This window comes from Muscardinus avellanarius, assembly GCF_963383645.1.
Source record: "Muscardinus avellanarius genome assembly, chromosome: 20".
In the NCBI taxonomy this organism is placed as follows: domain Eukaryota; kingdom Metazoa; phylum Chordata; class Mammalia; order Rodentia; family Gliridae; genus Muscardinus; species Muscardinus avellanarius.
The window spans coordinates 15,474,559-15,496,098 of record NC_137806.1 but is presented as its reverse complement, the minus strand read 5'-3'; positions in this window follow the sequence as shown (position 1 = coordinate 15,496,098).

Sequence of the window (21,540 nt, the reverse complement as noted above, 5' to 3'; positions counted from 1 at the left end):
CACTATAATTTAAATATGTACCTCCAAAATTTATATTAAAACCTGATCCCCAGTGTAACAGGAGGGGCCTCATGGGAGATGTTAGGTCATGAGAGCTTCACGATGGATGGATGGTGCTATATCATGGGCTTACAGGAGTGGCCGTGCTCCCGCCGTCCACCATGTGAGGGTGTAATATGAAGGAGTCTCCCGCTTCCAGAAATGTTAGAATAAACTTCTGTTCTTAATTAGTGAGTTAATTAATTTTTGTGGTCCTGGGGATTGGATCCAGGTTCTTTCTACCTCTGAGCTACACCTCCAGCCCTATTTTATTTTTTATTTTGAAACAGTGTCTCACTAAGTTCCTGAGGACCCTGCTAAATTGTGGATGCTGACCTCCAACCTGCAATCCTCCTGTCTCAGCCTCCCAAGTACTGGGATTTCAAGCATGTGCCACCATTGTGCCCAGCTATATATATATATATATATATATATATATATATTTTTTTTTTTTTTTTTGGTGTATGGGGATAGAACCCAGGGGTTTTTCTACCTCCAGGCTATACTCCAAGACCTATTTTATACTTTATTTGGAAACAAGGTCTCACTAAGTGGCCGAGAGCCTCACTAAGCTGCTGAGGCTGGCTTCGAACCTGTGCGACCCTCCTGTCTCAGCCTCCCAAGCGCTGGGATTGCAAGCGTGCGCCACCACGCCTGGCTCAATTTATATTCTTTATAAATGCTCAGTCTGTGGTATTCTATTGTAAGATCACAGACTAAGATGATGTAATTTACTACATAATATCAATTAATAAGGGAACAAACTATTTAACTCAGTAGATGAAGAAAAATCTGTTGATTAAAGTCAATACTGGGTCATAGATGAAAAACAATCCACAAACCAGTAACAGGCGAGAATTTTCTCAACTGCATAAAACATGTCTACAAAAAATTAGCAGTTCTATTATTCTTAACAATGGGCTATTAAATGTTCTTCTGTGCCAATAATGATTTCAACTCTTATCACATCTGTTCAATATTGGACTTGTGCTTCTAGCTAATACAATAAGATACCAAAAAATCAATGTAAATTATAATAGAAAGAAAAACTAAAACTGTTATATATAGATAACGTGGTTTTATACATTGAAATCCAAAGGAATCAAGCTGTGTGGTGGCACACACTTGTAATCCCAGTACTTAGGAGGCTGCGTCAGGAGGATCACATGTTCAAGGCCAATCTCATCTACTTAGTGAAGCCCTCCACAGCGTAATGAGACCCCTTTTTAAAATAAAGAATAAAAAATAGGGCTAGGGGTGTATCTCAGAGGTAAAATGCCCCTGTGTTCAATCTCCAGTTTAGAAAAAAAATCCAAAGGAATTAATAAACTGCTAGAGTTAATTTCATTTAATGTGATTTCAGGATGCAAGTCAACACACAAAAATAAGCAAATCATTGAAAATTAACTTTTATAAAGCTATTTGTAATAGCATCAAATAACATTAAATAAATTTAATAAAACTATATAAAGCCTTCAAAACCTAAAAACAGTACAACGGTGCTGAGATAAAAGAGGTATAATTAATGGGAAGATCTGTTCTATGGAATGCAAACCTCGGCAGCATCGAGATTTCTGTTCTCCCTGAATCCATCTTTAGAGTCTGCAAGCTCTGCAAGTGTCGGAAAGTGAGGAGGTTTGTTCATGTTTCTGTCTTGTGATACTAATGGATGGAAGCCGCGGGCATCGTAACTCTGAGATACACCCCCAGCCCTATTATTTATGTATTTATTTATTTATTTATTTATTTATTTATTTATTTATTTATTTTGGTGGTACTGGGGTTCCTGGAAGCCCTTCTACCTCCGAGGTACACTCCCAGACCTATTTTTACATTTTTATTTGGAAACAGGGTCTCCTAAGCCAGCGTGCGCGGCTGGCTTCGAACCTGCGCAATCCTCCTGTCTCCGCCTCCCAAGGGCGGGGATTACAAGCGTGTGCCACCACGCCCGACCTCATTCATTTATTTATTTTAGTCTTTTTTGTGGTACTGGGGTTCCTGGAAACCCTTCTACCTTTGGCCTTCACTCCCAGACCTATTTTTATATTTGTATTTGGAAACAGGGTCTCTTCCTGGCTTTGAACCTGCGCGATCCTTCTGTCTCCGCCTCAGAAGCTCAGGGATTACAAGAGTGCACCACCACGCCGGGCTTAGTCTTTATTTTTAAAACAGGGTCTCACTGAGTTACAAAAGGTCATGGTGGCGCCGGCTTGTAATCCCTTAATCCCCGTGCTTGGGAAGCAGAGACAGGAGGATGGCGCAAGAGAGGGAGAGGGAGAGACAGACAGACAGACAGACAGACAGACACACACACACACACACACACACACACACACACACACACACACACATACTGGGGATTGAACCCAGGGGCATTCTATCTCCAAGCTACATCTATTTCTCTCGTGTGTGTGTGTGTGTGTGTGTGTGTGTTACTAGAGATTAACCTGAGAGCATTCAACCTCTGTGCTGCCCCACAGCCTTATTTTATTTTTTATTCTGAAGCAGGGTCTCACTAAGTTGCAGAAAGCCTCTAAGTTGCTGAGGCTGGCCTTGAACCTGTGATCCTCCTCTCACCCTCCCAAGGTGTGCCACCATGCCCAGCTTAATTTTTTTTTTTAATCTTTGAAACAGGGTATCTCTAGGTTTCTGAGAGTCTTGCCAAGTGGCTGAGGCTGTCCTCAAACCTGCAATCCTACTGTCTCAGCCTCCTGAGTATGGGAGTATAGGCATGCGCCATCAATCCCAGTTTAAAATTCCTTTTTTAAAAAAATGTATAGCCGGGCGTGGTGGCGCACGCCTGTAATCCCCGCGCTTGGGAGGCTGAGACAGGAGGATCATGCAGGTTCGAAGCCAGCCACGCTGGCTTAGGAGACCCTGTTTCCAAATAAAAATATAAAATAGGTCTGGGAGTGTAGCCCGGAGGTAAAAGGGCTTCCAGGAACCCCAGTACCATCAAAATAAATAAATAAATAAAATAAAACAAAATAAAATAAAATAAAAGTATATACTGGGCATTGAGCCCATGGGCATTCTACCTCCAAGGTACACCCCAGATCGCTCTCTCTCTCTCTCTCTCTCTCTCTCTCTCACACACACACACACACACACACACACACACACACACACAACAGAATCTTGCTAAATTGCTGAGGCTGACTTTGAACCTGCAATCTTCCTGTCTCAGACTTCCAAGTACTGGGATTGCACCGCCACGCCCAGCTCCTTTCTGTATTTCTTGTTCTTCCTCGTCACTTTGTCACAAAACTCGCACATACTGGGTCCATGAGCACTTGCGTACTTAGCACCACTGATACCAAGAGCATAGCATTTTATTTCATATCACTTTTAACACATTCCCTATATGCCAGGTTCTTTTTCAATAGTAGCCACACAGTAAATGAACCATAATGATGGCCAAGAAAAGAGCAGTGAAGTTGGGTGTGGTGGCACACACCTGTAACCCCAGTACATGAAGGCTGAGCATGGAGGATCACAGGTTCAAGGCCAGCCTCAGCAACTTAGTGAGACCCTGTTTCAAAATAAGAAAGTGCTGGGGTGTAACTCAGAGGTAGAAATCCCCTAGACTCAATTTGTAGTATCAAAACAAACAAACAAAAACACAAAAAAGAGTGAAAATCTCCTTTTATTTCTTTTTGTCCTCTATATGATCATTTAAAAATATTATAAATAAAAATTGAAGTACATCTCAAAATACAAAAGAGGAAAAATAGGAATGGATTAATTCTTTTAATTGGATTTACATTTTTATCTTAAAAGCAGAGAAAAATATTTACATACCGTTTAATCTGAGTAATGAAGGATAACATTTTCAATTTAAAAAACGAAGTGATTTCATCTAAACATATCTTGTCCGCATGTTTCTGTAATAAGCAGCCAGGTCTGTCCACTGTATGCTCACACGTGGTAAAAGCCCATTTTGTTAATTTTAGTTAATTTAGTTTTCAAAAGTTTATTTCACCTAAAGCAAAAGATACACAAATAGATGGGGAGTCACAAAGACTTTGCAGAGGTGTTTGTTTTGTTTTGTTTTGTTTTGTTTTGTTTTGTTCTGTTGTGGCACTGGGGATCCTGGGAGCCCCTCTACCTCCGGGCTACACTCCCAGAACAATGTTTTATATTTTTATTTGGAAACAGGGTCTCCTAAGCCAGCAAGGCTGGCTTCGAACCTGTGCGATCCTCCTGTCTCTGCCTCCCAAGCAGTGGGATTACAAACCTGTGCCACCACATCCTCTTTGGGAGGGGTTTTTAAAAGTCATTTTCACGATAAATTCCAGAAATCACAATCCTGCTAACGCATTTCTTTTCTTCGAACAGATCCTAGCAAGTTGATTTCCAGCGCGCCTCAGCCAGGTTTCCAAGAGAGTTAACCTCAAGTGAGCACGGACACACTCAGCTGCTCCGCGTCGCCTCCCTGGCCGCAGTCTCTGTGCCCTACAGAGTGTGCGGCCTGTTTAAACTCAGGAACGAGGGCATCGGAGGCCTGGGGGTCTGAGCTGCACCTGCTGTAAACTCCAACAGTCCTCAACCAGGACAGATTCCAAAGTAACTCAGTGACAACGCACTTTCCCAGCGTGCACGAAGCCCTGAGCTCAGCCCTCCAAAAAGTAATAGTAAAAATCATCTGAGTCCATGTTAAATTACATAACTAGAAATTTTTGAATTACTTCTGTACAGAATCCAATGTCCATTAAAAAATAAACTAAAGCACGTAAAAAAGAGGGAGTCGATGAAGACAACATTTCCATTGACACTACATACATATGCAAAACTATCAGTGCCAATCTTAACATCATATATGGGGAGCTGGAGGGAGTAGGGTTGTTGGGGTGCCAAAGATGTTGGGGTGAGCTCTCGGCTCAGGAACTCGGGGTCTGCAGGGTCCTGGGCTAACGTGACAGAAAAGAATCTCAGCACGCGCCAGTTAGAGACATGGACAGAGGTTTATTGGGGAAAAGGGGAGGAAATACACATTCAAGAGAGCAGGCATTTTGGGGAGTTCAGGGTTCTCTTCTTATAGGGGACTTTCGTGAGGGGTGGGCTAGAGAAGGTATGCGAGGATGAGCTCAGTCCGGCAGTCCCAAGGCGGTTTATGGTGGGCAGGTGGTCTGGCAGCCTTAGGGTGGATGATCTTGGGTTGATTGGGGTCCTCATTAGTTGATTGACAGATAAGCTGGGATATCCTAAATTATAGGTTTTCTCGGAAATATTGTTAACTCTAGGATCTACAGGTTTCCCAAGAATTTATGGGAGAGTCAGGCCTGGGAAAGAGAGCTGGTTTGTGGACTAGAGGCAGAAGCACTTCAGCTCCAGGTTCTTATATCAAAGTTATATTTCTACTTTTCCTTCCTGTCTGTCTCCTTTCTACCTGTTTATTCCTTCTATCCTACGTCAGGGTGAGTCCAGAAGAAAATAAATTTAAAACACATTAAAGTGTGTTTATTCACAGCATGCATAGATAGCATAAAAACTCAATAATAGAATGCAGCAATTTTGAAACCTAAACTAATAAAAGATTTTGTTTAGAGAAAAGGTTTTTTTTTAAATCAATGACTTTGTTTTGCATTGCTAATGGTGATAAGAAGAAGCCACCTTCTTCTGGTCAGTCTGACTTCATTCCAAAGCTCTCTACAGACCGGCGTCCTCTTCTTGCCTGCTCCCGGGGCCGATCGTTCCCACTGCTCTGCCCTCAACATCAGGGGGAATCTTCATTGTGCCCCTCTGTCCTTCGACACCTGCCCCCACCCACCTGGGCATGCGAGAGCAAATCAAGGTTGTGTCTGGGCACAAAGTTTCGTGCCCAGGACATTGGGTTCCATGAACATGCTGCGTCCTGGGAAGAGGACAGGGTTGCCAAGATAAATCAGCATGGGTATCGCCATGGGTGAGGGTGCAGGGAAGTGCCCGAGGGACTCTGGACCTTCCAAGGGATCTGTCTGGTGAATCGTAGAGAAAAGGAAAAACAATAGTGGTTTTGACTTTGATGATGGATACAGGAGAACTCAGAAAATTAAAAGAGGACAAGGGCTTAAAAATGGCTCGTTGCACAAATACCAATTACTGCCATTCATGTGAACTGATCACTCTTTTCCCTAATCACCATGCAGCCTATTAACAATAATTTGCAACATCGTGTGTGTGTCATATTAACCAAGTTTAATTGGACAAGGTGTCCTCTGTCATCAGAGTTTATAGTTTGTGTAGCTATAAACTAGCCTATTTGCCAACTAGGCTAAAGAATTTCAGGGAAGCTGGGTGTGGTGGTGCATGCCTGTAATCCCAGTACTTGGGAAGCTGAGACTGGAGGATCACAGGTTCAAGGACAGCCTCTGAAGCTGAGCGAGACTCAGCAATCTAGTGAGACTTTGTCTCAAAACAAAAAATAAAAAGGACTGGGGGTGCAACTCAGAGGTAGAATGTCCTTGGGCTCAATATCCAGTAACATGTATGTTACAGATTGGGAGAGTATAGTTGTGGAGAGAGAGAGAGAGAGAGAGAGAGAGAGAGAGAGAGAGAGAGAATTTCAGAGAAAAATATTCCCATGAATGTTTTCCCCCAGGAAAGTCTGAGTTCCAGGAAGCTCTGGGTTTTCCATCGTTGGAAAGTTCCTCAGATTTCGCTGTTGTCCACACGCCTTTCTGCATGGCCATCCATCGCAACTGCCGCTGGGCTTCCATCTGCCCGCACTCACACTGACATCAAGATACAAAATGGAAACTTCCAGTGTTTCAACAAGAAGTTGTTTGGCATGATAATTAATCAAGAAGGCAAAAACAAGCTCTGCCTCCGCTTGCCTAATTATCTACCAATAAAGGCGATTATAAACTATCACCTGCTGAGCCACACAGATGAAAAAGCCCAGGTCCCCTAACGTCCAGAGCTCACGCATTCCATCTCCAACTTTTGGCTCAGAAAACCTGATGTCTATGCTCATGGATCCTGACTGTCACTGCGTGTTTCCCAAGGACTCATATCTACGAAACAAGGAAGAGTCTTCACAGGTAACAGTGCTCAGGGCTCTGTTGTACATTAAGTGGTAAGCTTACGTTTTCTTTTCCTTTTTTTTTCCCCTGGTGCTGGGGATTGAACCCATGGGCGATACTTCTGAGCTATATCCCCAGCCCTTTTGATTTTTGTTTTGAAACAGGGTCTTGCTAGGTTGCTAAAAGTCTTGCGAATTTGCTGAGGCTGGCCCTGAACCTGTGTCTTTCTCTCTCAGTCATTAAGCCTGCTTGGGGGAGAAGAAGGGGCAGGTGGAGGCAGTGGACAACACCCAGGCCCATGGAGACAACACCCGCTCATGGAAATCAGTATGATTCTGCAAATCATGGGCCAAACCTCCACTGGGCAGACCCCTGGCAGCCTTGAAACAATAGCTCTTTCAGAACATTAGCTGCTTTGAAACAAAAAAATGGTTTGGGTAGTTATGTTTCTTTATGACAACAGGCAACAATTTTTAATAATTGTATTTATTTCCTATTGCTATTATAGTAAACTACCACAGATCTCTAGCTTAAAATGACACCAATTAGTCGGGCGTGGTGGCGCACGCTTGTAATCCCCGCATTTGGGAGGCAGAGACAGGAGGATCGCACAGGTTCGAAGCCAGCCTCCCTGGCTTAAGAGACCCTGTTTCAGCCAGGCGTGGTAGCACATGCTTGTAATCTCAGCATTTGGGAGGCTGAGACCTGAGGATCGTGGTTTGCAGACAGCCTCAGCTACTCAGTGAGGCCCTCCGCAACTTAGTGAGACCTGGTTTCAAAAATAAAGAATAAAAAATAGGGCAGGGGGTGTAGCTCGGAGGTCAAATGCCCCTGGGTTCCATCCCCAGACCCGCAAAAAAACAAAGAGACCCTGTTTCAAAATAAAAATATAAAATAGGTCTGGGAGTGTAGCCTGGAGGTAGAAGGGTTTCCAGGAGCCCCAGTGCCGCACACACACACACACACACACACACACACACACACACACACACACACAGGCACCACTTAATTACCTTTTATTCTAGAGATCAAAATTTATTCTAGAAGCCAAAAGTCCAAAATCAGAGTCAAGTTCAGTGGTGCTCACCTGCAATCCCAGTACTTGGGAGGCTGAAAAAGGAAGATTGTGGGTTTTAAGTGCAGTTACTCAGAGAGACTCTGTTTCAAAATTTAAAAAGTAGGAAGAGGAGGAGGAGGAGGAGGAGGAGGAGGAGGAGGAGGAGGAGGAGGAGGAACTGAGTGTGTAGCTCCATGGTACAATGCTCTTGGGCTTAATCCCCAGTATTAAAACAAACAACAACAAAAAGCCTGGTACCGAATGCTGGAGTGCTGCCAGTAATGTCAGTATTTGTTGAGAAATGCAGGGTTTTCTTTGGAAGCTGAAAATCAGGTATTTGTTATGGTTAGGGGAATCTGACAGACCGCCTGAACTACTCACATTTGCAAAGCCTCTTTGCCACTAAGGTAATATATTCACAGGTTCAGGACTGGGATGGTGAGCATCCTATGAGTGGAAGGGGTAAACATTCTGCCTGCCATAATGATTATGAAATGTATGCCAGTTCAAGAAAATAGCATTTCAGATACAATGTCAAGTAAAGTAAAATATAAAGTTGAAATGATGTGGTATATGAAAATGGCCACATGGAATTAAGATTGTATGTAAAACTAAATTCTGTAAAAATAATGGTATGAGCTGGGTGTGGTGGCATGCACCTATGATCCTAGTACTTGGTGCTACGGTGGGACAGCAAAACTGTGCCGGCGTGAGATGAAGCATAGGCTCTTGTTCTTAGCTATTTTAGAAAAAAACAGCCCAAACTCTTCTGCTGTAGGCTTAAGCGAATTTTATTATTACAAAGGCAGAAAGATAGGACAGAAATGAAAGCACTACATGAAGGATGTAGTGGAGCAACTTGAAAATAAGTTACTGGAGTTTTGGACACAGAACAGTTTTTATAAAGATACATTGTCCTTCATCTTGCTCAACCAATAATTTTCTGAGCTAGGTGTGAGCCCGCCCATTACCTCGGTGCGGGCCCCTTTTTTATGATTATGGGGATGATGATTATGGGGATTTCTCTCTTGGCCAAAAGCCTTCCTCCCTCAATGCAGGTGTAGGCCAAGGTTTTTGTTAGGACCGAATGATTAACAAAGTCTGGGGTCAGTACTGGCACACTTGGGAGGCTAAGACAAGAGGATTACAGGCTTAAAGCCAGCCTCAGCAACTTAGCAAGACCCTGTTTCCAAATAAAAAATAAAATAGAGCTGGGGATTTAGCTCAGAGGTAGTATGACCTTGGACTCAACCCCTAACACACACACACACACACACACACACACAAAGTAATATTAATACTTTCTTTCCACCATCCCTTCTCCTCTGAATAACATATTATCTTCTTAATAGGTTTTTTAAACGAATTTTTTTATTGCACATAAATGATATACATTTAAACTATATTTGGTGCCCTCTCCCCCCCCGCCCCCTTAATAGGTTTTTTAAAACAAAAAAATGGCATCTATCAGAACATAAAAAGAAAGACAGCCAAAACTAAAAAATTAGTTAAAAAAATTATATATATATATATATATATATATATATATATATATATATATATATATATATATTTCTGTGCCAGTACTGGGAAATGGCTTCAAAATGTATTTGAAAATAGCTTTGGTATTAATGTGCCAGCATTGGAAAATGGCTTTGGTATTAATGTATTGGAAAATAAATTTGGTATTAATGTATCAAAAATTAGTGTCAAAATGTAAAAAGCAGTCAGGGCCTGGTTACTGCCAGGCACTCAGGCAGCTGTAATAATGCAGAATTTTCTCGCTAAAAGTTAATTAGCAAGATAGAAGAGTTGGGACCTAGGACCTTCATATTCTAAAAACAGGTTTACAAGCTGGGCATGGTGGCGCATGATTGTAATCTCAGCATTTGGGAGGCTGAGACTGGAGGATCACGGTTCACAGACAGCCTCAGATACTTAGTGAGGTCCTCTGCAACTCAGTGAGACTCTGTTTCAAACTAAAAAATAAAAAAAAAAATAAGGCAGGGGGGTTTAGCTTGGAGATTAAATGCCCCTGGGGTTCATCCTCAGACCCACAAAAAATAAAATTAAATTAAATGATATAAAATAAAATAAAGACAGGTTTACATAATAAATAAATTATAACCGATAGGCTAGAATCCGCCAAGAATGTGGGAGGAGGGTACAGGCCTCTGTCAAGAGTGGGCAGATACCAGGTAACCCCTGACTTCACTGATCATTCTGGTCCTGACAAAGACCTGGGCCTGCACCTGCATTGAGGCAGGAAGGCTTTTGGCTGAACAAAAAAATTCCCATAATTATAATTCCCATAACCATGAAAAAGGGCCCGCATGGAGTTAGTGGGTGGGCTCACACCTAAGTCAGAAGATTATTGGTTGAGCAAGATGAAGGTTAATGTATTTTTATAAAAACTGTTCTGTATCCAAAATCTTCAGTAACTTATTTACAAGTTATTCCCCTACACATTCCCTCTTTGAGTATAGGGCTTTATTAACCTATCCTTTCTTTCTGTCTGTGTAATAATAAAATTGCTTAAGTTTACAATAAAAAAAAAAAGTTAGTACTATTTTTTTCTAAAATAGCTCAGAACAAGAACCTGCAGCTATATCTCCTACCTTACAGTTTTAGAGCCAAACAGGGACATTGTACTGTAACATTGTACAGTAACAATTGTACTGTAACAAGTTTGCACTGTAGCAGTTTTACCATAACAGTTTCCTTTATCTCAACAAAGTCCCACTTTCTAATTTGTAATAAAATGGATGATCAATGAATGAATGAAAAAAAATTGATATTTGCTTGTCAGAAAAGTAATTATCACTTCAACTTCCCTTCCATGATTCTTTAGCCAACAGAATAAAGGTGGTCTTATTATTTATAATATTAAAAGGGAAAGAAAGGGCAACATATGAAGCAAGAAGCCTAACTCGGCACTGATTCTGCACCAGTATTAGGAAATGGCTTAAAATATTTGATAATAGTTTGGGTATTAATGTATCAAACATTGGTTTATCGAAAGTGGGGTTCAAAATGTAAAAAGAGGAGGCTGGGATGTAGCTCAGTGGCAAAGCGCCTGCTTTGCAGGTGTGATGCTCTGGGTTCAATCCCGTTTTAAAATGAAATGGGGGGTTTCTTCCGAGCCCCCAAGATGAAGCGGAGGGTCTCTTGAGAAGAAACCCAGAATTTCATCAAAGATGAAGTGAAGTTACTTGAGAAGAAACTCGGCGTTTCCTTACCAGGTTCTTGTCTACAGTGAGCAAAGACTGACACCCGCAGACCGCAGGAAGGTGAGAAAATGGTTTATTGGAAGCAGCAGGGAATAGGGAAAAGTGGCTGAACACCCCAAAGGGGCTGTCAGAACTCTGGAGTCCAGCAGCTGCCTTCAGGACAATACTTGAGAGTTGCCCAAGCCGAATGCCTTCAGTTGCAAGCTGCTTTTTCCCAGAGTCCACGCGATCTGCCAGAAAGGAATAGGGAAAGTGGCAGAACACCTCTAGGGCTGTCGGGGCTCTGGTGTCCAGTAGCTGCCTTCAGGTCTTACCCGAGTGTTACCCGAGCCAAATGCCGTCAATTGCAAACTACTTTCTCCCAGGGTCCACGCAATCTGCCAGAAAAGAGGTGCAGGTCACCCCTAGGGGCCCTGGTCGGCCTTGATGTCCAGCAGAGGCCTTCAGATCACTACCCGAGAGTAGCCCGAGCCACGTGCCCTCAATTGCACTCTGCCTTCTCTCAAGGCTAACGCGACCTGCGAGAGAGAGAAAAGCTCCCCAAAAGGGGAGGGGGTCCTGGAGAGAGAAAAAAAAATGATTTGGTGGCCGGTCTGAGCTTTTGCCGATGTCTGAGTGTCCTCTGTTGGTTGTGGTGAGTTTGGGATTCTGGGAATTCTGGGAAGCAGCTCTCAGAATTTGCATAGGGTATTTGCAAGTCCTTTGAAGAGTCTCCTTTCAGTAAAGTGTCAGACTTGCTCCAGTGATGTCTCCTGGGTTTGTTGATTAGTAACCAAATGGTTTTGTGAAGCTTTGGTCCTTCTTATCTCTGAACCTTGGCCCCTCACCCCTCAGGAAATTGACTTTTTTCTACCGAGGCCTCTTCCCAATCTGCCTATTTCCTTTCTATCTCCTCAATAAGACAAAAAAAAAAAAAAAGAATCCCAAAATGTAAAAAGAAAAGCAGTTAGGGCCTGGTTACTGCCAGGTACTCAGGTAGCTGTTATAATGCAAAGTACCTTCACTGGAACTAATTAGCAAGTGGATAGAGGAGTTGGGACTTAGGACCCTCACATTCTAAAAACAAGTTTGCATAATAAGTGACATCTAGCAAGAAGCTAAGAATTCCCCAAGAGTGTGGGAGGAGGGACTGACCTCTGTGAAAGGGGAGCAGATACCACATGGCTCCTGACCTTGTTAATCATTCTGGTCCTAACAAAGAAACCTAGGCTTATACCTGCAGTAAGGCAAGAAGGGTTTTGTTTTTGTTTTTGTTTTGTTTTTTTGTTTTGTGGGGGGGTGGTTTTTTTCTTGGGGGGGGGGTTGGCTGAACCAGAAATCCCTATAATTGTACCAGTATTGGGAATGGCCTAGGAAGATTTGAGAAAGCTCTAATTATTAATATATTTCAAAAATATTTGTGTCAAAATGGTGGCAGACCTGGAGAGAGAAAGGCTTGGCTTTGGTCAGGAAGCAAACAACTATTGAAACTTATATTGACTTAGCTAAATGTAATTAGCAAGTCAATAGGAGAGGAGAACTAAGCCTTTTTCTATCTAAAGACAGATCTACATGATTAGATAAGCTAGCTAAGATGGTAGGAGGGGTCGACCTTCATGAAAGGAAACACCTTATCACAGCTTGCTGGGAGAGGTACCTTACAGGGTCAGGAGAGGTACCTTACAGGGATATTCACTACGTCAGAGTCAGAATTACGTAAACAAGATGGAGGTCATGGGTATAAAAAGGTCGAGTCCACGTGTGAGCCCTTTGTTGTATTCATTCGAGTCACCCCTCCATGCCACTCTGGCATGGGGCTGTAACTATTTTCTGTATTTCTGTCTTTTTAATAAACTTCTTTTAATCTTCAGCAACTGTCCAAGCCACGCATATTTATTCTTAGCTTAGGACAAGAATCCGCTTTTTTTTTTTCTTCTGTTTTTGGTTGTTTGGGATTTTGTTGTGGTTTAAGGGAAATTGTGTCCAGGACCCTAACAGGGGTACCCGGAAACAGTTTCCCCACAACCATACTCTCCCAAACTGTATCAATAATCATAACAAAAGGGGCCTGCAGGGAGTTAAGGGGCTGACTTACACATAGGTCAAAGGATTAGGTAGAGCAAGATGGGGAACTATGTATCTATAAAAACTGTTTTGTATTTAGGACTCCAGTGACTTCTTTTCAAGTTACCTCCTTATATTATCTTAGGTTAGGGATAGTATAGGGTGGTATTAAACTATATTATATTTTTCCATCTTTGTAAATAAAGTGACTTAAGCTTCCAGCAAGAGTTTGGACTAAGCTGGGCATGGTGGTGCACACTTGTAATCCCAGCATTTGGGAGGCTGAGACCAGAGGATCATGGTTCGTGGACAGCCTCAGCTACTAAGTGAGACCCTCCGCAACTCAGTGAGACCCGGTTTCAAAATAAAAGAATAAAAAAATAGGGCAGGGGTGTAGTTTGGAGGTCGAATGCCCTTGGGTTCCATCCCCAGACCCACAAAAAAAAAAAAAAAAAAAAGAGTTCGGACTAGTGTTTTTCTATATCTAGTTCAGAACAAGAACCTGCAGTTACATCTCTCTCACACTAACAGTTTTGGGAGCTCAACAGGGTCCCTGGAAGAGTTCCCCAACCATAACAGATTCTTTAGAAACACTGTATATAGTCTAAATTTAAATGAATAAATTTTTCTAAAAACTTGATGAGAATATAATTCACATACCATAAAATTCATATTTCAAAGTGTAAAAATCCTCGTTTTCAGAACATTCAGAGTTCAAGCATTACCACTAGTTAATTTCAGAGCATTCTCACCAAATGCAAAAGAAACTCTATCCCCATTAGCAATCACCTGAATTTTCTTCACCGCACAGCCCCTAGAAACCACTACTCTGTCTCTTTCTCTATGAATTTACCTATTTTGGACTTTTCACATAGATAGAATCATAAAATCTGTGATCCTTTTTGTTGTGGTGTGAGATGATATGGTTTTGGGGAAACTGTCCCCGGGGACCCCTGTTAGGGTTCCAGACACAATTTCCCTCAAGCCACAACAAAACCCAAAAAACAGAAAAACAGAAAAACCGTGGATTCTTGTCCTGAGCTAAGGGTAAATACACTTTAGCCCGGACTCTTGCTGAAGATTTAAAGAAGTTTATTAAAAAGACAGAAATACAGAAGATAGTTACAGGCCCATGCCAGAATGGCACGGGGTGGGGGGGGAGGTTCAAATGAATGCCCCACCAAAGATACAACACGTGGGCCAGACTTTTTATATCCATGACCTACATCTTATTTACGTAATTCTGACGTAGTAAAAACCCTGTAAGTTTCCTCCCCCATCAAGGTGTGGCAAGGTGTCTCCTTTCATGAAAGTCAAAGTGAGGAGGCAGAAAAGGAGTAGGCAGGTAGGGAAGAGGCCTCGGTAGAAAAGCTTAATTTCCTGAGGGGCAACGAATACTAATTAACTTCCAAGGCTCCTAAAAAGAGACCAGCTCTTCCAAGGTTCAGAGACAAAAATGACCAAAGCTTCACAAAACCATCTGTTTACTAATCAACAAACCCAGGAGACATCCCTGGGCAAGCCTGACACCTCTACTGAAAGGAGACCCCTCAAAGGACATGCAAATACCCTATGCAGATTTTAAAAACTGCCTCCCAGACTCCAAGCAACAGAGGACATGCAGAGATGTATAAACCCCTAGACCATTCACTAGGACGGTTACCCACTCTGGAACCCCTCCCGGTTGGGGAACTTTTCTCTCTCTTTCGCAGGTTGCATTAGCTTTGAGAGAAGGTGGGGTGCAATTGAAGGCACTTGGCCCGGGCTACACTCGGGTAGTGACCTGAAGGCCTCTGCTGGACTTCAAGTCTGACCAGGGCCCCTAGGCGTGACCTGCACTTCTTTTCTGGCAGATTGCATGGACTTTGGGAGAAAGTAGCTTACAACTGAAGGCATTTGGCTTGGGCTACCCTCAAGTATTGTCCTGAAGGCAGCTGCTGGGCATCATAGTTCCGACAGCCCTTAGGGGTATTCTGCCATTTTTCCCTATTCCCCACTGTTTCCAATAAACTTCTTACTTCTCTTCCTGGCATTTACGGGTGTCATTCTTCACTCGCCGCAGACAAGAATCCGGTAAGGAAACGCCTTGTTTCTTCTCAAGAAACCCTGTTTCATCTTAAGGAAATGCCATGTTTCTTCTCAAGAAACCCCGTTTCAAAAGGTCGACCCCTTCTCCCATCCTAGCTAGATTATTATGTAGGTCTGTCTTTAGAAAGAGGAAGCCCTAGCTCCCCTCTCCTATGGACTTGTTAATTACTTTTATCTAAGTCAATAGCTGTTTGCTTTTTGACTGAAACTGAAACTAAGTCTTTCTCTCCAGGTCTACCATTTTGACACAATTATTTTAGAAATATATCTATTAATAATCAGAGCTTTCTCAAATCTTCCTAATCCATTCCCAATACTGGCACACTTTGAATTGGCTTTTCTTAACATTGTCAAGGGTCATCCGTGTTGTAGGATGGGGCCGGATCTCACTCCTTATTAGGGCTCAGTAATATCGCACTGTGTGACTGTGCCTTTCTTTTTCTTACCATTCATCCATCCGTGGACCTTTGGGGTGTTTCCACTTGGGGCTATCATGCAGCACTGCTATAGTAATAGGGGTTTGCTTCGGACCCTAGCAGCCAATACCTGGCTGTTCCAAAGCTGCCATGTTTCTTCCTCTGTCTTCCCCCTTTCCTTCACCCCTGATACAAATAACGTGACCTGACATCTGTGGATCTGAATAAGAACTGGCTCAAGGACACAAGACAGGGGCAGAGCCTGCAGAGCTCGTGCTTAACAGACTCGGCCCCTGTGCTCAAGGAGGATCCCAGGCTTGTTCCCAAATGCCTATATTCACTGGTTTCTCCGATTTGTTAGCAAATCAATACATTTCTTTTTCCTTCTTCCCAAAGACTTGGTCTCAATTATTTGATTTGGCAAATTGGGGCAGGTGCAGGGATTTGGTAGCACTATGAACATATGGCAAGTTTTTAGGTGACATAGTTTTCATTTTTCTTAGGAATAGAATTTGTTTGGTCATATAGTAACTTTTTAATTAATTTATTTTGTGTTGCTGGGGATTGAACCCATGGGCATTCTACTGAGGTAGAATAAAAGAAATACAATTTTAGGTAGAAAAGAGAAAATTGGGAAGGAAATAAAAATACAGTTTTAAAATTAGTTTTTTGGGGTTTTTTTTTTTTTTTTTTTTTTGGTGGTACTGGGGTTCCTGGAAGCCCCTCAGGGCTAGAATCCCAGACCTACTTTATACTTCTTATTTGGAAACAGGGCCTCTTAAGCCGGCGCTGCTTCGAACCTGTGCGATCCTCCTGTCTCCACCTCCCAAGCAGGGATTAGAAGCATGCACCTCCATGCCCAGCTCTGGTTTCATTTTAGCAGAGCTTGTTTTCTCTCAGGAAAGAGCCAGGCCTGCACTTATAAATCATAATGGCCTAGTACTTCACCTAGAATTCCTGAGGTAATGAGATTCCAGAAAGAGTTTCACCCTTTGTCAGAGCCTGGGAGGAAAGTGGGGGGTCACACCTGTGTTCCACACCCCATCCCTCCCTGGACTCCCCATCAAGGCTCCAGCTCCCTCCGCTCCCTAGGATTCTCAGCTCAAAGGAATTCCAACCTTTTGTGAGCCTAAAGCTTCCAAAGAGAGGAGGCAGCCAGCCCATGTTGCTGGTTTCCTACCCTTCTCTAGATACCTGTGAAAAATGATTCACCCCAGTGGAGGTCTCTCTCCACAGCAGGTCTCACTCTCTCAAGATGGCCCACATTTCCCTTGAACGTGTATCTTTTCTTAATTTAAACCTCTGCCTTTTCTCTGATTGGCCCACGTTGAAACTTTTTACCACGGAAGCCAAGACATTACGTTTTGGGGGACAGAGTGCTGGAGGGCCAGTCACAAGAGTCTGAGGTCGCTCCCTAAGCCCAGCGTGTGAAGAGCAGCAGGCTATGTTAGAAGGTCTGTCTCTCTTCACTACCTCGTTGCTTTGTCTACCACTGGTCTAGCTTAAGGTCTGGTCCTTAAGGTCTCTGCGAATTCTGCCTGATAAGCTCCTAACCGCTTACTCTGCCAGAAGGACCTCCACCCTCTCATGCTCTGAGAAGCCTTTGTGGTGCCAGGTATGCTTTTTCGTGGGTTACGTGCTAAGCACGTCTGATGTGTATTGCTGGCATGGGTTAAAGAGTTCTTGGTATTTCTGTGTGATATAAATATGCTGCAGGACTACATAATAAACACCTGGTGTGCTTCCGAGCCTCAGGTCAGGTCCCCCATGTCCTTCTTTACTTTCTCTTTGTCCTCAGTCCTGACCCCCGTGTCTTAGTAGTTTTTAATTTTTTTTTTTCCTTTATGTGGTACTGAGGATTGAACACAGGGACATTCTGCCTCCCAGGTATAACCTCAGCACTTTTTTTTTTTTTTTTGCTTTGTTTTGTCTTGTTTTGTTTTGAAACGGGGTCTCACTAGATTGCTAAGTATCTCGTTAAGTTGCTGAGGTTGGTCTTGAGTCTCCCAAGTACTGGGATCCGAGGCCTGAGCCACCATACCTGGCTTGTTAGTGTATTATTAGTGTGTGCTTATTCAAAACGATGACAATATCAGGGAACTTATTCTCACATATTATTTCTCTGGCCCTTGTATTTTTCTCTCCATGTCTCTCTTTCCTGCCTGAATTTAGTTCAATGTTGCCAACATTCTGAATCATTTAACAGGTGATTGTCAAAGACAAATACTTCCTTGACATTACGGAGTGGGGCTCCTCTCTGTGATAAGCAGTCATTCGTTTTCTCTTCCACTGCAGCTGTCTTTACTTCCTATCAGTGAACAACCAAAAAAAAAAGAGGATGGGGAGTTTCCACAGATGTGCTCATCTCTTGTCTGTTACTCATAAAATCCAGGAGGATGCTCCAACTTGCAGCCCTAGGCAGTCCCCATGGATTTCTTCTGTCAAATCAGGGCACCTAAGGATGAACTGGCTGCCCTCCTTTTAAAGGCTGTTTTTACACCCTCCTCCTCCTCCTCCATCTTCTTCTTTCCTGCTGTCAGTACTTGCTGATGTTTCTCAAACATGAAAATCTTTTTATGAGTCAAATCCTTAATTGTGCAAAGAATCATCTCCATCTAGGTTTTCTCAGAATTTTAGTAACCCAGAGGTTTATAGTAAACCTCGATTTTACTTTATTTTATATATTTTGTGGCACTGGGGATTGAATGCAGGGGAATTCTAACTCTGAGTTAGAGCCCAGCCCTGTTTTATTTTTTATTTTGAAACAGGGTCTCAGGAAGTTGCAGGGGGCCTCACTAATTTGCTGAGGTGAGGCTGGCTGCAAACTTCTGATCCTCAGTTTCAGCTTCCTAAGTACTGGGATAACAGGCATGTGCCATCAGGCTCAGAATTTTAAGGATATTTATTTTTTAGAAGAAAGTGAACCCTCTGAGAACCTATAGAGTTCATTTAAATCTCATTCATACAAAAATTACCTGGAAGCTCAATTGTAGCTTGTTGATTTATTTAGGTAAATTATCAGTAAGATAAACTGGATTGTTGGTCATACATAAAGTAGAATACTACACAACTAGTTAAGATTTATCAGAACTAACAATAACATGAAATAATGCTCACCCAGTAAAGTGAGAAAGCAGGACATACAGTTGTAGTTCAGCACAATTTCAACTATATATATGAAAATGTTTTTAAGACAAAGGAGATACACTGAAGTCCTAAGGTCGTTGAGAGCACATATTGCTTTCCTTCTGTTAATAATTTCCAAGCGTCTGTCAAAGCGTATTTCAGTGTCTTTAAGATGCACCTTGTAGGTACCCAGCTTGAGGTGACGCCAGTCATAGTGTAACTGCCATCTTGCCCACCAGGTGCCCCGGCACACATCTGAAGCCCTCCAAAACAAACGAGTTGTTAAAACAGCCACTGACATCTGGGCTGCTTATTAACCAGCACTGGACGTGTTCATAGTTTTTGTGAAAGGCTAAGTATGCTAGAGTTGCCTGTGGCCGTGTTTGCCAGCCTTAGCATGTAGAACTCATTTCTCCTGCCCTGGGGTATGTGGAGCCACCTGTCCTGTGGCCACCCAAGACATCTTCCTGTTCAGAAGTCCCCAGTAAATTAGACTTTGTGCAGTCCTGGGCCTGTCCACCTTTCTCTTTGGTATTGTGGCCCCTTTTGCCTGTGGCTGCTGGTTCTCATAAACTAGGATGTGTTTTTCCAAAAGACACTGTCACATTTTCACATCTCTGTAATTGATACACACCTTGCAATTGCTCTCACCCAGCCAACTTGTGACAAGGTTATTGTCATCTGCAAACAGGCATCAAAACTGCAGACAGGTGTCAGCAGCTTGGAAAACTATCCAGGGTCAAGGAATAGACCTTCACTTAAGAAATGCTGCATCCAAACCTTGGGGTTTTGTGTTAAAAAAAATCATTTTGAGGAATTAAATGAAGAAGTTTTCATTCCAACCAACTGCTTTTTTTATATATTTCTCTGCACATCCTTATCTCTGCACAAGAGTGACATATAATTTTTTAAAAACTCAGAAAAATGAAGACTAAGAACATTTTCTATTTAAAAAGTATTTTTAAACCAAAACTTTGAAGTGATAAGAAAGTATTGAAAGCTGGGCCTGGTGGTGCATATCTATATGCTCTCATCCTGACGGGATGAGACAGGAGGATTCAAGTTCCAGACCAGCCTCAACAATTTAGAAAGATGCTCTGTAACCTCAGGAGACCCTGTTTCAAAACAAAAAATACAAAAGGCTTGGGGTATAACTTGGAGGTAGAATGCTCCTGAATTCAAGCTCCAGTACCAAAAAAAAAAAAAAAAACCCAAAAATACCATATTGGACACCCTTGTACACTGTTGAGAACATAAATTGGTGAAAACAATATAGCAGTTGCTCAAAAAATTAAAACATTGAGACTTCCAGGGAGATGGCGACCGAGAAAAAGCAGCATTTATGAGCCCTACTAAAACTTGATCTTTATTGCCACAAAATCAGCGCTTTTCATAGCCAGAAAACGCCATCAGCAGAGAAATAAAAAATGTAAACACAAGGGACAGAGAAAAAAAAGACTAGAAGAACAACCAGAGACCAGAAATCAAGCCTGCAATGCAGCAGCAGGGCCAGGCCGGCACCATCTTCCCCCACAGCACCAGGATCCAGAGAGGAAAGGTAAACAAGGAGCTGAGGTGAGCAGCTGTGGATCACTCAGGTATAATTCAGCAGTTCTTTCAGTGCAAAGAACGTCTAAAACTCCCAGTGGTCAAGCTCATCACGCCTTCCAGGTACTCAGAACATAGCTCAAAACCAGAAAAGAAATACGCCAGCCTCACAGCCGAGGGCGTGGCAGCGGTGCCATATTGCCAGCAGCTCCAGCCTTATGGCTGAGTGCGTGGCAGCAGCGCCATATTGCCAGCAGCGACAGCGAGTTCATGACACCCTCAACAGCTCCTGATCAACATGCACAATAACCATGAAAGAAATTGCGGCCCCTAAAGGAGGAATCCCTGTACTGCACACCCAGGGACTTTGATAATCTCCCTGGGTCTGAGATTTTGCAGTCCAACCCAGTGAAGGAGTAGTGGTGGCAGAGATACCACACCTTAGTGGCAGCTTCCGTAGGAAAACACCCAGCCCAGCACCCCCACGGTCTTACGGAGCCTCGATTAACTCCCTGGGTCTGAGACTTTGCAATACAACCCAGTAAAGGAGTAGTGGCAGTTGAGATTACCACAGACTCGAGATACAGAGCACCCTAAGTGAAGTCGTAGTGACCCAGGGAAGGCAAAAACTTCTGAAATCATGGGAAAGAGGAACAAAAATAGAGCAGTGAATGCTCACAACCCCATATTATCAGAACCTGATAATACAGAAATTCAGAGATCTCCAGAAGATCAAATCAGGAATATAACTATAGAAATAATACAGGACCTTCGAAAAGAATTTAGAGAGAGTCTAAAAGACATAAAGGATGTAATCATTGAAATAAAGGCCTCAATTCAAAGTATAAACAATCGATTAGACCACATGGAGAATAGAGTCTCACTCCTAGAAGATGATCACTCCAAAAATGAATGCATAATTTATAACTTAGAAAAAAAAATCAGACAGCAGGAATCTGACATTGAAGAAATATGGGACCATTTTAAGA